The 17371-nt window shown below is 45.1% G+C and overlaps 1 protein-coding gene across 1 annotated transcript in view; it reads right to left on the bottom strand.

Moving 5' to 3' along the window:
* LOC135897393 (monocarboxylate transporter 9-like) overlaps window positions 1-16972 on the bottom strand; it is a 37391-nt gene extending 20419 nt beyond the window's left edge. Inside the window, exon 1 of the mRNA XM_065426003.2 lies at window positions 16823-16972. The gene's annotated coding sequence lies outside the window, so the exon portion shown is untranslated. The remainder of the gene's footprint in view (window positions 1-16822) is intronic.
* Between the last annotated feature and the right edge of the window lie 399 nt (window positions 16973-17371).

The raw sequence follows: 17371 nt of genomic DNA, 5'->3' as shown, positions 1-17371 counted from the left end.
AGATCGCAGTTGGCCACGGCGTAAAAAAAAAAAAAGTTGCAATGGGCGCTGTTTGCCTTGTTCTGAACAATTGCGCAGCCGCGCGCTTGTCAATGGCTTAAAGAGGAACCGGGATTCCTATTTTATTTTGGTGAGCTAAAGCAGCGCGCATCAACAGCTGCCGGCCAATTGATATATCTATGGCCAATGGAGACATTCCTTGTGAAGGAAAACGTTGTGAACTCAACCGGAAATTTAGAATTGCGAACAATAGTGGCATTTTTCTTGTTAATCCTTACGTGGAACTTAAACATAGCTTGCAATATTGGAAGACGTGGATCGCATGCACTCATGCTCTCTTGAGCTGTGACAGCAAGTATCCGTGGCTTCATGACTGACCCATGACGGGAAGTGCGAAATATAATTCGTTACGTGTCTTGAAAATTAAGCTAAACTTTGGTACCCCGCACGGCACACCGGTAGTCATCGCGATCACTTTCAATGCGCTGAGTGTGATGATGAACTAATTTCACACGCTGTCGTTCTTGTGATATTCCTATGGGAAGCCTGCGGAAACTTCGAGGAATCGATGGAAGGCACTAAAAGCATCTTTAACGTGCAATGACACCACGAAAGATGACGTTCGCGTTCACAGTTTGTGGGTAGCGCAATTATTAACGCAGGAAACGCAATAAATGTACAAAGACAAGCATATCACTGATTGTATTTCATAGGAAACAGGCTATTATCTCTTATACGCAGGCCTTCACAATGTTTTAACAATGTATGTGAGATTTAATGAACACAAAGAAATGCATTCAAACATCAAAAGAACATCACTGGTGACAGAGAACCCTTAGGCGTCTGAGACCACCTGATAAGCGTCTGATGAGGTCACCAAAGTTTCCCCTCATCAAGACGCACACCGCAGCTGACGCACTAAGAGTGCACGTAAGGCACCTTCCCCGGACTCCTTATTGCCACCACCTAGCCTCTCTACCTGCGGAGAGACCACCCCAGGAAGCACAAGAAAGATGCACACATTTTTGTAGTTTTTACCCGGCACGATAAAAACGGTTTAAATGAGACACGAGTAAGACAACTGTGTTGTTGAAACTTCGTGTATGTCTGCAAATATCCGGCTTAATTACTTTTTTTCATACGATCTAGAACTGCTCTTCAAAACGGGTTCGAAAAGCTGGTCTTGAAATAGGATTGGGAAAGACACAAATAATCCTTTTGCCAAGGCTCTTCATACAGAATGGCTAAAAGCTTTCAAGACGTTATCAAAAAACTGGTCTAAAAGTAGTCTCGAAAGGTTTGCGATAACCTGAAGCTCGTTTTCGCAAGTTTCAGATGAGTCGAACCATCGGTGTCTAGTGCAACTGAGCTCTTGGCGCAGTACCACGCACTGTTGCATATAGACGCCGACGCATCCTCGACCAAGCCTCATGAAAAGGAGCATGTCCACGAAAGTGAATCCGGAATATCGCCTTTGGTATGCAGCAACGAGGTTTACAACCAAAATAAGAATGAGATCCCGCTAAGAAATAGGCGCGTCTTGACAATCGGCCAGGCCCGGGCTTTTGTGGCAAGAGCGCATGGAATGAGATTTATCACAAAGCAACACTTTATTGAAAAAACAATACTTATCCACGGTTTGAGCAAAATATATGAGAAATGCAAAGTAAATCGAATTAAAAGCACACCAAGAATGACTAAAACTCCCAGAAATAAAATCCTAATGAATTATAATTTGATGGACAGTGACTAGAACACAAATGAAATTCGTAAGTACACATACAACGACGAACAGCAAGAAGACACAGTGTGCTAAAGTTTTTCCTTAGCATAGTATAGGGCACATGCTATTAGATGAACAGAATAGTGTTATTTAGAAATTAATATCACAGCAACTGTAAGAAGCAGAATGAAAATGCGAGACTGAATAGCATGGTAGCTGCCCCCAAGCAATTTTACCAATTGTCTAGAAACTAGTAAAGAGCGCAGAAAGGAATAGCGACACATAACATCTAAAATCAATCGTGTGATAAAAACCAAACAGTGGGAACACGTCATAGATGAAAATATTGCCATTAGGATACAGCAAATATAATAATATTGTGAGAATTAGAAGCACCATAAATCTAGAAAACAACAATCAAGTCAAAACTAGATTAATAGACCCAAACAAGCATATCTGTGTAACAAGTAAGCACCACTATAATGCAGAGTACGATGAGACTGGGTAATGCTACATAACTAAAACAATCTTACTAATGCGTTAACTTAGATTAAATATAATATCTTATAATAGTATATAACTATATAATAAATGATATAATATATTTTAAATATATTATGATAAATACAATATTTTATAATAAATATAATAAATAATGTTATTTTAGCGTGTTTATTTGATGTGTTAATGGCATGTTAATTTGTTCGAAAATATTCATTGGAGGCTATACAAAAGTTCACGTTCACGACTGGGCGAAGAATGCATACTCAGAGCGGACCCAGGTGGCACGTATACTGTAAAGTCCGCCTCCCTTGCGGATTACCCCATGGCCATTTCAATAAAAAAGGCTGAAAATGCGTCAGTGAAGTTTATCTCTGTCATCGACAAATCTGGTTTTCAATGGTACATGATGATCCACTACAGTCTAGTGTTGCCAACATTTTAGGAAGCGCGTCACTGAAGTGATAAAAAAAGGCACTAAAGCTCTAGCTATAATTGTGAAGTGGATTTTAGGAATCTAGGTATCTTGAAACACTCTAATATAAGCTAGCGCGAACTAAATAATTTTTCTAGACCGGTCAGGTTGGTCTGATGTTCGTGCAGCTGAACGAAAACAGTGAATTTGCCAGCGGAGTATAGAGGGCTTTAGCTTTAGTAACGTATTTACAATACGCTCTTTTCTTATCCCTTGACGTTACACCCATCATTCTTCTTTCCATAGCTCGTTGCGTCGTGCTCAATTTAAGTAGAACCCTTTTCGTAAGCCTCCAGGTTTCTGCCCCGTACTTGAGTACTGGTAAGACAGAGCTGTTATACACTTTTCTCATGAGGGATAATGGCAGCCTGCTGTTCGCGATCTGAGAATGCCTGACAAACGCGCCCCAGCTCATTTTCGCTCTTCTGATTATTTCTGTCTCATGATCCCGATCCGCGGTCACTACCTACCCTAAGTAGATGTATTCCTTTACCACTTCGAGTGCCTCGCTACCTATCGTAAATTGCTGTTCTCTTCCGAGACTGTTAAAGAGTACTTTAGTTTTCTGCAGATTCATTTTTAGACACACCCTTCTGCTTTGCCTCTCCAGGTCAGTGAGCATGCATTGCAATTGGTCCCCTGAGTTATTAAGCAAGGCAAAATCATCAGCGAATCACAAGTAACTAAGGTATCCTCCAGTAATTCTTATCCCCAATTCTTTCCAATCCAGGTCTCTGAATACCTCCTGTAAAAACTCTGTGAATAGCATTGGAGAGATCGTATCTCCCTGCCTGACGCCTTTGTTTATTGGGATTTTGTTGCTTTCTTTATGGAGGACTACGGTGGCTGTGGAGCCGCTATAGATATCTTTCAGTATTTTTACACACGGCTCGTCTACACCCTGATTCCGTAATGGATCCATGAATGCTGAGGTTTAGGCTTATTGAAACGCTTTCTCGTAATCAATGAAAGCTATATATAAGGTTTGGTTATATTCGGCACATTTCTCTATCACCTGATTGGTAGTATGAATATTGTATATTGTTGAGTAGCCTTTACGGAATCCTGTCTGGTCCTTTGGTTGACAGAAGTCCAAGGTGTTCCTGATTCTATTTGCGATTGCCTTAGTAAATACCTTGTAAGCAACGGACAGTAAGCTGATCGGTCTATAATTTTCATGTCTTTGGGGTCCCCTTTCTTATGGATTAGGATTATGTTAGCGTTCTTCCAAGATTCCGGTACGCTAGAGGTCATGAGGCATTGTGTATACAGGGTGGCCAGTTTTTCTAGAACAATCTGCCCACCATCCTTCAACAAATATACTGTTACCTGGTCCTCCCCCGCTGCCTTCTCCCTTTACAAAGCTCCCAAGGCTTTCTTTACTTCTTCCGGCGTTGCTTGTGGAATTTCAAATTCCTCTATACTATTGTCTCTTCCATTATCGTCGTGTGTGTCACTGGTACTGTATAAATCTCTATTGAACTCCTCAGCTACTTAAACTATCTCATCCATATTAGTACTGATATTGCCGGCTTTGTCTCTTAACGCAGACATCTGATTCTTGCCTATTCCTAGTTTCTTCTTTACTGATTTTAGGCTTCCTCCGTTCCTGAGAGGATGTTCAATCCTATCCACAATATACTTCCTTATGTGAGCTGCCTTACGCTTCTTGATTAACTTCGAAAGTTCTGGCAGTTCTATTCTAGCTCTAGGGTTAGAGGCTTTCATACGTTGGCGTTTCTTGATCAGATCTTTCGTCTCCTGCGATAGCTTACTGGTATCCAGTCTAACGGAGTTACCACCGACTTCTATTGTACACTCCTTAATGATACTCATAAGATTTCCGTTCATTGCTTCAACACTAAGGTCTTCTTCCTGAGTTAAAGCCGAATACCTGTTCTGTAGCTTGATCCAGTATTCCTATATTTTCCCTCTTACCGCTAACTCATTGATCGGCTTCCTATGTACCAGTTTCTTCTGTTCCCTCCTCAACTCTAGGCTAATTCGAGTTCTTACCATCCTATGGTCACTGCAGCTCGCCTTGCCGAGTACGTCCCCATCTTGTATCATGCCATGGTTAGCGTAGAGTATAAAGTCTATTTCATTTCTAGTCTCGCCATTCGGGCTCCTCCACGTCCACTTTCGGTTATCCCGCTTGCGGAAGAAGGTATTCATTATCCGTATATTACTCTATAGATTTAGGTGCACGTTAAAGAAGCCGAGGTGGTCCAAAAAAAGACTGCATGGACGTGGAAACTGCCGTCGTCTCCGTAGCACAATTTGTAGTGCAACGCGCGTCTAACGCAGAGGCTGTGGATTCGGCTATCACCGCCAGAAAGTTCGGTTTCCCTCCATTAGCTTCTCATTTGTGCGCTTCAATAAGAAAACACAAATTATTTGTCCTATGTTTTCCGTTTCTTCATTATCTGTTGTTTTCATACGGTTCTGACTAACAAACACGTGCAAGCGTTCTTACAAAACCAGGCCCCTCGGTTCCCCTTCTTTTCATGCAATACTTGACAATCGGCTATAGTGTGCTTATGGCCTACCAATTAGTCTTCGTTGCAGCCTAGTCGTGTAGCAGTTCTATCTCTTTACATTGCAACCAGTGATGTTTTTTTTTCTACTAAAAGGCAAGTGATGGTAGACTAAACTTGTTTTGCACAGCCTAGCGATAGCTTTCTCAGCAATGCAGGCTCACAAGGCACGTCCCGCAGGCGTCTCGCACAGCAAAGAACGGAGCAACGCGTCATCTACTGCAGCACAACGCCGGTACAATCCTGCTATGTGTGGGCCTATATACGATAGGCCCACACATAGCAGGATTGTGCCGGCGCCCTATTCGCAGCTGCTAGCAAGATTACAGAGTATAATAGCATCTGTGGAGTAATGCTATTAGCAAAAGACATGCGTCGGCTTGAAGCTAACGTTTGAACAAGGGAACTTGTCAAGGCCTTGATGAAGACAAGTGTCGTTGTGGAACCGTTGACCGCAGCCTGAGACATCACTTGTTGAACCGCTGTAAATCACTTCAATTCTCCATTTTCTTCGGAACCACTGCCCAGTTTATATTTCGGCGGATGTACTGGTGTTCACGCTACGTCAGCAACGAAATGTTGTACTTCAACGCACACCACTGCAGGTCTAAGCCATGGTCGGCTGGAATATTTTTGCAGCAGGGGGCTCGTGTTTAAGTTGCCTCTCCACCCCTTCCCCATTACATTCTCACCATAAATATGTTATCACCTTAATTAAAAAACCAAATTCCCGCTATTTTTGCTACGTAACTATGCGCAAAACATTATCAAAAATGAAATCCAAGTAACCTGACCGAATCAGTTTCTGCATTCACGATCGTTAGTAGCAGAGAGCTTGAAAAATTTATTCAGAACTCTATCGGTCCACCGCTTATGTTCAGGAGAGGAGGAAGAGGAAAAAACTTTACTGAGCAGTTGCTTGGAGTTATAGCAAGTCTGGGTGGGGCCCTCAGTCCAAGGCACCACTGGCTCTTGCTCGACTTCCAGGTCAAAGTGAGAGTGTAGGGCGGCCCGTGGTATGGGAGAGATATATTTTTACATGGGCGACCGCCCTTATCTCTTCAGTCGTAAACACTCCCTGGAGTGAAGGAATAAGTGCTCACATGATTGCCATGACTTTTTATGTGTCGGATAACGCATGACATAGACGTGAGTAATTGAATTCCGTTGCAGCGCACCGGTTGAAGGAATATGAGAAACAACATCGTTTCGGGCGCGATGTAGCTAGTAAAACTTGAGCTATAATGCCAAGAGCGTTTGCATTTCGCATAGAGTTAATATCCCATTGCACCGTGAATATCCTCTGGACATACCGATTAGATCCGAACGTCCAAGTCCCGGTCAGTACGTCTAGTGGATAACATGTGAACATTAATTTCGTGATGTCCTATTTAGGACATCCTTCGGACATCCATATGATTGAACTTCTGGGATCTAAAAGAAATCCCAAAACTTTAATCCTACTGATGTCCGCAGGATGCTTTCAACGGGATAACCCATATCAACCATATGTGAGATAAGCCCACACAATCCAACACGTACTACGCTGCTTAGACTATAGCTCGTTCGCACGTGGTCGTATTGTTTCGTATTAGTAATGGGGAAAGTCTGTTGATCTTCGTTGTCTGCTAAATTTGCGTCACGCGCTTACTCTCACTGATTAACCGTGTCGCTTGGGCTTCGTCTGCCGTTTGAGTTTTCTTTGCGTAGCCGCGACTGCGAGAGCGATCGTAAAACGGTGTACGGCTGAAATAACTAACATTTGTAGGCTTTTCTGTCGCAATCGAAGCACTTTTGTTGCACGTGATGGTTAGCTGGCCGCGCTGCTCAATTTTCCCACGCGTTTCTGTCAAAGAATGCCGTACACATTCATTTCTGGGAATGACGGAACTGTTGGGTGACTTCTTGTGTACTGTTGTTTATTTACACGTTCTCGGGTGTATGCAAGTATGGTGGGAAGGTCAAGCTTACGTCTCAACTGTTTGTAATGATCGAAACGTTTACGCTTCTTATTACACTATTGCTCCTAATTCACACGTTGTCCCATTTTTAGTAATGGAGTCCCGGCCACGGCGCCCGCATATCGATGAGGGCGAAATGCGAAAACAGCCATGCTCTTAGATTTACGTGCACGTTAAAAACCCCAAGTGGTCCAAACTATTGTGGAGTCCCCCACTATGGCGTGCTTCATAATCAGATCGTGGTTTTGGCACGTAAAACCTAATAATTTAATTCTTTAGTAATAGTGAACGTTTGTCTCTTTCGACTGTTCATTAAATTTCTGTCAGGTGTGTAGCTTAAGCTTCGTCTGCCGTTTGAGTTTGATGTAATCGAGATTGCAGAAGCAATCGTGCAACCGCTGAAGGTCCAAATAGGGGAACTAGATTGTAGGCATTTGTATTTCACTGGCAGCGCCTCTCACACAGTGCGGTTGACCAACCGTGCTGCTTCAGTTTTCTTCTCGCATTTGCTATCATTTGGGCCAGCGTGTGTGCTGACATGTGTGCCCGACGCGCTGGACAAGATTACGAGAGATTACGATTACGACAGATTACGACAAGATTACAACAAGATTACGATTTATGTTGTCACTGTATTCTTAGTGAAGCTATAGAGTCGACATTCGCCTATTTTTTTAATTATTATTGCGATAGGAACTGCAGGGACACTCCTGACGAAATTCCTCTGACGGGCGCCGCGGTGGGTTGTGGCTTCATGGACGCTGTTCCCGTGCAGCGGTAGTGTCGAAGGTCACGTAAACTTGGCTCTGGAAACTCACTATAGCTGGAAGCAGCAAGAAGCGATCGCTTGTCCCTGCTGCCCCGCTTCATCACGCCAGCGTTCATACAGCGTGTTTACCGTCAGTGAGATGTGTTCATGTTTTGCTTTGCGCACGACACCAAGTTTGTTAATGTAGCAAGGAAGTTAATGTTTACCGTAATTTACACTGGCGATAACACTTACAGCAATAGTTGTCTGGTAATTTGCTGTCGCAATCACTCCTTCGCTTTTCGGACGAAACTGCGATATTTTCTGCTATTATCCGCTGGCTTCACAAAGCTATGCTAACGTAGAGACTGGTAGAATTCCTTTTATCTTTGTTCAGAGTTGAAATTATTACTTCTTTTCTGATAACTGTTAGCTCAGCAAGTTTGTATAAAGGCACAAAGAAACAAAGTTGCTGTCAGAACCAGTAGATTCTTGTTAAAAGTGCAGGTTGTTGACATGCACACAGTGGATACTAATTTTCGTACATATTTCTAACACGTTTTCATTGCATAGTTTACAGCCATGCTGTGTTCCTGCCATCAGCTTCGTCTCACTTTGTGTCGACATCATTCTTTGCTGATGATGAACACAAAAACAGCACCACGCAAATTTGCTAACTTTCTTAGTACCGTTAATCTTAACAGTGCATTTTCGTGTCTGCGACCACTGAAACCGATCCTACAGGATGACTAATAAATTGCGTAGCGTACCCGTGATGTGTTCGGCATCTGCAGCCTGTCAAGAATGGCGAGTTGCGCAACAAGATTGCCACCTTGCCACCCGATTACGACAAGGGGTGCAAGACGCGCACCTCTCCCTCTCCGTCGCTGCAGCTGGGAGGCGTTCAAAGAAGCGGCCTTTGCGCTGGAACCCGCTTCCTTCCTCCAGCCCCATCGACATTGTGACGGGACGAGTTCGGTGTGTGGACAATGATTCCAGAGTTCCCCAACGCGGAGCTGATTTGACACGCCTGGTCAAGCTGCCGTGGGGACGCCGTATTTTTGTGCTTCTCACGGTTCGGAGTGGCTCGGAACAATGAGCGACGCTCGATCGGCAACGATAGTTTCCCGGAACGGCACCCCGTGCGGTTGCCTCTGTGTACAGAGCGTGGTTGCCGTTGTGTACGTAAACTGATCTTCAGAGCAGCTGCGAGTTGGTGATGTGAAAACGAAGAGTCGCCGCGTCGTAGGACCGGCGGATCGAGTGTATAAAAACTGTGGTTGTGCGAATGCTGAGGACACACTTCTCTTGAGCAGTCATGTTAGACTGAGTCACTTCTCTCATGCAGTCATGTTAGACTGATTTAATTTCTGTAAATAAACCCTTTTCCTCGTTCTCATTGAGAAGCAGTTCTTCACTTCATCAACGATCTCAGCGTAAATAAGTTGGACGACGGCATGGGCCAGCTACCTCCGAATTCATGCCGTACTCCAATCTTGGCAAAGGACCACGGACGATGGGATTGAGCCCCCAATCCTGACAACTGGCTGACAGCGGTGAGATGGACTTTGCGACATGGTGCTGTATCTGCGGTGAGTGCTTGGTTTTTGCTTTGACTCTCTAGGCTTCATTTTGTGGTTGTTCTGTTTAGAACAGTAGGGAAGCTAGATTGTTGTGTGTTAGCTAGGTTGTGTTTTCCTAGCTAGATTTAGAGAGCAGAATCAAGGCAGTAAAGCAGCAGTCATGGAGTTAAGGACATTGCTGAGAGACGAGTTGTTGATTGTTGGTGAGGAACTGGGCCTAGATGTACGCAAGGAAATGCTCAAATCGGAATTATTGGAGCTAATTTCCAATCAGGCCAGTGAGCAAGATATTGAAATGGGATTGGAACTTCTCAAAAAGAGAGAGAAACGGGAAAAAGAAAGAGAAGAACGGGACAGAGAAAACCGAGAGAGAGAGGAACGCGATAAAGATCGCGAGTTTCAGTTAAGGAAAATGCAACTTGAACTTGAAAGCAAACGCTTGGAGTTGCCTCAAGGAAGTGAAGGCGCTCTGGGTCGATCAAGTGAGGCAGAATCGTACCGCATGGACAGGCTATTAAAGCCATTTGAGGTCGGGACCGACATAGGCTTGTTCCTAAGCAATTTTGAAAGGACTTGCGAGAAGATGAACTTCGGCCCGAGTACATGGCCACAGCGGTTGCTGTCTATGTTGCCGTGTGAGGCGGCGGAAGTAATCGCCAGATTGAGTGCGCATGATGCATATGATTATGCAAAAGTTAAGGCTAGTCTCCTGAAGAAATACCGCCTTTCAGCCGAAGCTTTTCGGCAAAGGTTTAGGAGCACAGGCAAGAAAGATAGCGAGGGCTATCCGGAGTTTGCGTATAGCTTAAAGGCCAACCTAGTCGAGTGGCTTAAAAGCGCGGAAGCGTACGACAGCAGAGACATGATCATTGAATGCATGTGTCTAGAGCAGTTTTACAAAACCATCCCCCAAGCTGTGAAACTGTGGGTGCAAGACAGAGGTAATGTAAACACTGTGGAAAGGGCGGCTGAATTAGCCGAAGAGTACGCAACCCGTAGAAAATTGAACGCCGAGGAGGGAAACTGGGACGGTCGAAATGGACCGCGGAAACCATTTCCGTTCAAAAAGGGTGCGCAAACTAGACGATCCGAGCCTGTAGACATGGCAGAAAAGCCCGCAGAAAAGAGCGAGGAGAAACTTAACGGAGAAACCGCACAAAAAGAACAGAAAAGAAAATTCGAATCTGTTAGACCAATTCGCTGTTACAAATGCCACAAATTGGGACATATAGCTGTAAACTGCGAGAAGTCTAGCGTAGTTTTTTCCTACGTGGAGGAAAAAGATGAGAATATGGAACTTTTAAGTCCATATCTCCACGACCTGCAAGTTAATGGAAAACCATGCCGAGTGCTAAGAGACAGTGCCGCCACGCTGGACATTGTCCATCCGTCTTACGTGATGGTAGATGACTTCACCGGAGAAGTAGCATGGATAAAACAGGTTGTAGAAGAACACAGCGTGTGTCTGCCCATGGCCAAAGTCAAAATCAGTGGACCATTCGGGGAGCTAGAGACTGAGGCTGCAGTTTCCAAATTTTTGTCACTGCAGTATCCCTACATCTTTTCGAATCGTTCGAATCAGTTACTGCGTGACAGAGGGCTCAAACTGGGAGAGGGCATAGTACAGGCATTGACCCGAGGCCAAGCTCGTAAGATCGCGGCGCTTTCGGCTGAAAATGCTCAAGCTCCTCCAGCGGAAGCAGAAAAGGGGATAACTTCGATACCCGAATCCGAGCTAGGCCCGAGGGACAAAAGAACAGTTGAGGAGAGCCTGCCAGCTGACCAGCTCAATGAGAGCGTAGCACTAGAGTGTCAGAGTTCTAGCCTGCAGGAAGAGCATGCAGACGCGCTCACAAGCGAGACAGGGTCGTTATTATCACCGGCCTCAAAGAACTTTGATCAACTCTTACGCGTGGATAGAGAGTCACTGGCAGCTGAGCAAAAGAATGATGAGAGCTTAGCTAAATTACGTGACACAGCTAAAGAAGGCATTGCTAGGCGCAACGTAACGGTACATGAGAGAGGAGGTTTGTTGTATCGGCATTACAGAGATCGAAAGGGTAGGATTTTAGATCAGTTAGTCATACCTACTAAGTATAGGGAGGACCTTTTGAGTCTTTGTCATGGAAATGGGTGGTCCGGCCACCTAGGCATAAACAAATCAAAGGAAAGATTGCTTATGGAATACTACTGGCCTGGCTGTTTCAAAGATGTAGAAAACTTTGTAAGATCATGCGACGCCTGCCAGCGTTCTGGTAAACCAGGAGAGACTTGGAAAGCTCCACTGAAGGTAGTGCCCTTAATAACAGAGCCTTTCAGACGACTTGTAATAGACACGGTAGGGCCTCTTCCAAAAACAAAATCAGGCTACAGGTACTTGTTTACCATGCTGTGTCCGGCCACCAAGTTTCCAGAAGCAATCCCTTTGAAAGAGCTCAGCTCCACTGAAGTAGTAGACGCGCTTTTGACAGTGTTTGCACGAGTTGGGTTTCCAGCCGAAATTCAGGCAGATCAAGGGTCAGTATTCACGAGTGCACTGACTTCCACATTCTTGCAAAAGTGCGGGGTAAAGTTAATACACAGTTCTGTCTATCACCCTCAGTCAAACAGCGTAGAGAGGTGGCATTCGGTGCTTAAGCGAGTTTTGCGTGCGCTCTGTTACGAGCACAAGGAGGACTGGGAAAACTGTCTGCCGGCAACTTTGTTTGCTTTGCGAACGGTTCCACATGAGGCGACAGGGTTCTCACCAGCAGAACTAGTGTATGGGAGGACACTCCGGTCTCCACTGAGAATGTTAAGAGAGATGTGGGAGGAAAGAGGGGAGAGTCGAACCGTGGTTGAATACGTGCTAAATTTACTGGAACGGCTAAGCGCAACCCAGAAATTAGTCGGAAAGAACATGGCAATAGCTCAAATGAACGCCAAAGTCTATTACGACAAGAATGCGAGGCTTCGTACGTTTAAAGTTGACTTAACGATGAAAGCGGAAAAGTGTAGGTTTGGTTGTTCGCAGGTTACTTATCTGGGCCATGTTGTCGGTCAGGACATGAGACGGCCGGCTGAGCTGAAAATAGCTACGATTGGAGAATTTTCTCAGCCGCGCCCGAAAACAGACCTTCGTTCATTTTTGGGACTTGTGGTGTACTATCAACGGTACATTCCGAATTACTCGCAATTGGCAAGTCCATTAACAGACGCCCTCCGAAAGGGAGCACCGAGTAACGTACACTGGGATAAGGACAAAGAGAACGCTTTCCAAAGTTTGAAAAGGCTATTGGTTTCTCGCCCTGTGCTTCGCGCGCCAGACTACACAAAGGAATTCATAGTTCAATGCGACGCAAGCGACAGAGGTATGGGCGTGGTACTTAGTCAGGTCGGCGACGATAACGAGGAGCATCCTATCCTCTACGCCAGCCGTAAACTAAATGTAAGAGAGGAAGCCTACAGCGCTTCAGAGAAGGAATGCGCTTGTTTGGTTTGGGCCGCCCAGAAGTTGTCGTGTTACTTGTACGGAGCGAAGTTCATCTTCGAGACCGACCACTGTCCTCTGACGTGGCTCAATCAAATGTCACACAAAAACGGCCGCTTGCTCCGATGGAGCCTCACTCTCCAAGAGTACAACTTCTCCGTTAGATATAAGAAGGGAAAGTTGCATAGCAATGCGGATGGTTTGAGCAGGCTAATTTGAATTCTGCGTTTGGGGGCCCCGCCTAAATTTTAGGGTTACTAGTGTTAAATTTATTAAGCGGAGAAGATCCCCTCTCATTTAGCAGGATTCCCTCCATGATTGCTGAATTTGTCAGCAGGAATTTGCTTCAGAAATTGGCATAGTGAAATGCAGCATTTTTTTTTGTTTCTGCACTTATGTTGTTGTTTTTTTTTGAAGCCTAGCGAGTCTAAAGTGAGAGCCAATGCACGTCATCTCGGCGCAGAGCCGTATTGTGGGGTTCATTTTGCAGTTGCCTGTCCTTGTTGGATGTTTTGGGGCGGTGACATCAATGCACAAGTGGTCGCTGCGAGCCAAGACATCAATCCCCCCCTGACCAGCAGCCGTTCTCTTCCTGCCTAGCGGTTGTCAGCGCTAGACAGTCGAGACTTTTCGGGCCATGGAGGCGCTGTCAAGAATGGCGAGTTGCGCAACAAGATTGCCACCTTGCCACCCGATTACGACAAGGGGTGCAAGACGCGCACCTCTCCCTCTCCGTCGCTGCAGCTGGGAGGCGTTCAAAGAAGCGGCCTTTGCGCTGGAACCCGCTTCCTTCCTCCAGCCCCATCGACATTGTGACGGGACGAGTTCGGTGTGTGGACAATGATTCCAGAGTTCCCCAACGCGGAGCTGATTTGACACGCCTGGTCAAGCTGCCGTGGGGACGCCGTATTTTTGTGCTTCTCACGGTTCGGAGTGGCTCGGAACAATGAGCGACGCTCGATCGGCAACGATAGTTTCCCGGAACGGCACCCCGTGCGGTTGCCTCTGTGTACAGAGCGTGGTTGCCGTTGTGTACGTAAACTGATCTTCAGAGCAGCTGCGAGTTGGTGATGTGAAAACGAAGAGTCGCCGCGTCGTAGGACCGGCGGATCGAGTGTATAAAAACTGTGGTTGTGCGAATGCTGAGGACACACTTCTCTTGAGCAGTCATGTTAGACTGAGTCACTTCTCTCATGCAGTCATGTTAGACTGATTTAATTTCTGTAAATAAACCCTTTTCCTCGTTCTCATTGAGAAGCAGTTCTTCACTTCATCAACGATCTCAGCGTAAATAAGTTGGACGACGGCATGGGCCAACTACCTCCGAATTCATGCCGTACTCCAATCTTGGCAAAGGACCACGGACGATGGGATTGAGCCCCCAATCCTGACAAGCCATGGATGAAAGGCTTCACCCAGCATGTGGCGAATTCCTTATGGGCCGATGCACCTGCGAACCCTGGTTTCATTTTTGTCTCCGTGATTGTTCAAGCATATCCGCAGAAATGCCCCACTGAATTTCTTATTACATGTGAACTGCAATGTAGTTGTCTGCGACCGCTGAGCCTGCCCGCAGTGAGTCTTAGTAAAATGTTTAATCGCCGAGATACCTGCGATCTTTTCAGAAGTATTTGTATCTGCTGCCATGGAAGAACAGCCACGCTCTGCCTCTGGTAACTTCCATAGAGGCTGTCTGATACCCGTGAATTTTTAGCATGTACTTGCGTTTGTGTGTGACCGCTGAAGCAAGCCCACACAAATGCTCTGTTAGCTTTTGATGCAACTCATATACTTCATTTTTCTGTGTATGACTGCTGAAGCGAGCATGCTGCAAGTCAATTGTGTGGTCGCTAAGGTACCTGTGACAGCTTCAGCAATATTTGGCTGCGACCCCGGAAAGGTCGCATGCAGCTTCTGTTTACTTGCTTAGAAGCATTCGAGCCTGTGAACATTTAGAATGCATTTGTTTTTGTGACCACTCAAGTACAGCAAGCATCTTGTTACTTCTAGTACCTGTGAAATCAGTTTGGTTTTGTGTCGAAGCAAGTGCCTTGTAAGTGCTTTTGTACCTGTGAACTCTGCAGTAATGGTCGTGTCTGCAACTGCTTAAGTGATCTTTTAGTAATTTCATTAATGACCAATGTATCTATCAAATCTTTAGTACATTTACTATATGCGACCACTGAAGCACGCCCGCAGAAAATCTGGAGTAGCTTCCTTCATGGCTAAGACACCTGTGAATTACCCAGCAAATATTGCATTAATGTGCCTGCAACCGTTGAAGTGAGCCAGCCCGCAGTAGCCCTCCTACTAAGTTTAATTGTACCCCCTACCCTTGCAAAAGGCTTTTCAAGCTCTTTTACCTGCAGAGGTGCATCTGCAAAATATTAGCTCAGCTGAAATGGTGTAGTCACTACATGAAAATGTCAATTTTTGCTCTGGTAATCTTTACCAGAACTTGGATGCATAGCGCATTTACTTTATAAATGAATGATCATACAGCAGCTGTTTGTGTCTATATATGACCGATGAACTATCCTCCAGTAGTTTCGTTATCTCCTAATGTAGTTGTGGCATGTTTAGCATAACTCGTGTTACTGTGCGTAACTACTGAATATGGCCTAGGGAAAGGCTCTGGCAACTTAAAATGGCTAACATATCTGAAATGTTCAGCAAATTTTGCATTAATGTGCCTGCGACCACGGAAGTGAGCCCTCAGCAAGCCTCGTGATAACTTCCGTAGTGGCCCCACTGCCAATTCTTAAATTATCTTACTACCCAAAGTGCATGTGCAAACATTTTTCATTCATATGCATTTTTACTAGCCATGGTGCGTCATAAATAACTTCTCATAGGTGAGCTTGTGTGAAGAAAATATTGAGTTTTATTTGTTTGTATTGATGTGCTTTACTGAAAACTGCTGACTGCGTTTGAGAGTTGAACTCGAGATCTTCCTGCAACAGTTTTATTGAAACAAATGCTTTATTTAATGAGATTGCCAAATGATTCAGCAGCCTGCAGAACTTAGTTCTGTAGTTTCGTTCCTGTTAGCACAAAGAAGTATAGCGTGCATGTCTATGTGTTTTGAATTAATGCATTTTTATCAAGTTGTATGTAATGTACTAGCTTACCGTAGCAGGGAATTATGTGCACAATACTTAGCTGCACTACAGCCTTCTTTATAGCGTGCTTTGAGATGTGGTGGGCTGTATTCGTGGCCTGTCTCCTGATGCTTCCTCTTTTGCATGACAAAAATGTTTGGTCGCCTTATTGGACCACTTGAATGGACCTTCAAGAACCACCAAATCCTTTTTCATCATTGCCCCACAATCAAGACAAAACCAAGCCAAACTTACTTTGTTAGAGGTATATAAATTGAAACAGGCGTTCTGCACTGCTAGGGCACATCATGAGGAACGTCCCTATGATGTTAATTTATAATCAATAAGGATGCGTTCTGTGGATATCCTAGATTCATAACCAAATGTCCCACTAACGCCCTTTGGATGATTGGTAACACAATGTCCCAGAAGCATCCTACGCCCTGACAAAAATGTCCTTAAGACGTATTCGGGACTCTGCAATGAAAATAATCCATACTTAAACATCTCTTGGACGTCCGAATATACCATTTTGGCGTTCGTGGTACGTTACTGCGAACGCCAATTCGTGCGCATGGGACGATCCCATGGACATACAAGAATGATCCACAGGCTTCTAAGATATGTCCTATGGACGTTCGAATGTCCCGCTCGACATCTGTAGGACGTTGATGGTCGAATGGGATAAGCAGCTCAGTAAGACCAACTGAGTCAGTGTACTTACTTGATGGCATTTCGTTCCTGTTGCCGGCCGCAACAGGTAGTTACACTTGGCTTCACAGCAGTTAATAGCACGTTCTCGTTCGCAACGTCACGACCATCTGCGCATGTTGCTACTTCAAGTTGGTAACGTAAAAGCAAAGGAAAATATATTACTGGCGACAGCATCTGTGAGCTCTAAAATGGGCTTTGTGCCGTCCTTCGGATGCGTTCACAAGTCGGAACGCATCGCCGCGGGCTTCCGCGCCGGAAGCCCGTGGTTGTGGTTTAACTTGTGTATTATACTGTATCGTTGCCACAACTTTTGCAGTAACGGATATACAAAATCCCTACATATATAGCCCGACGACACCGCTCAATTTGCCGTCGCAAGGTCGGTGTCGACGGACGGTGAAATAGCCGTGCGACTGGCCGCTCGAGGCACTTAGCATGTATTCGCGGGCTTCTTTCACGCTCGGAAGAACTCGTTCGTGTAGCACGTATTGAGCTACAGAAAGCTGTATCGGGAGCTTTTCATGCTACTCTACAATTTTGCCTTTGGCACTTTTCATCT

The sequence above is a fragment of the Dermacentor albipictus genome, chromosome 2, assembly GCF_038994185.2.
Source record: "Dermacentor albipictus isolate Rhodes 1998 colony chromosome 2, USDA_Dalb.pri_finalv2, whole genome shotgun sequence".
Lineage (NCBI taxonomy): Eukaryota > Metazoa > Arthropoda > Arachnida > Ixodida > Ixodidae > Dermacentor > Dermacentor albipictus.
The sequence above is the reverse complement of the archived record's forward strand: the minus strand, read 5'-3'. Positions and strand labels throughout refer to the sequence as shown.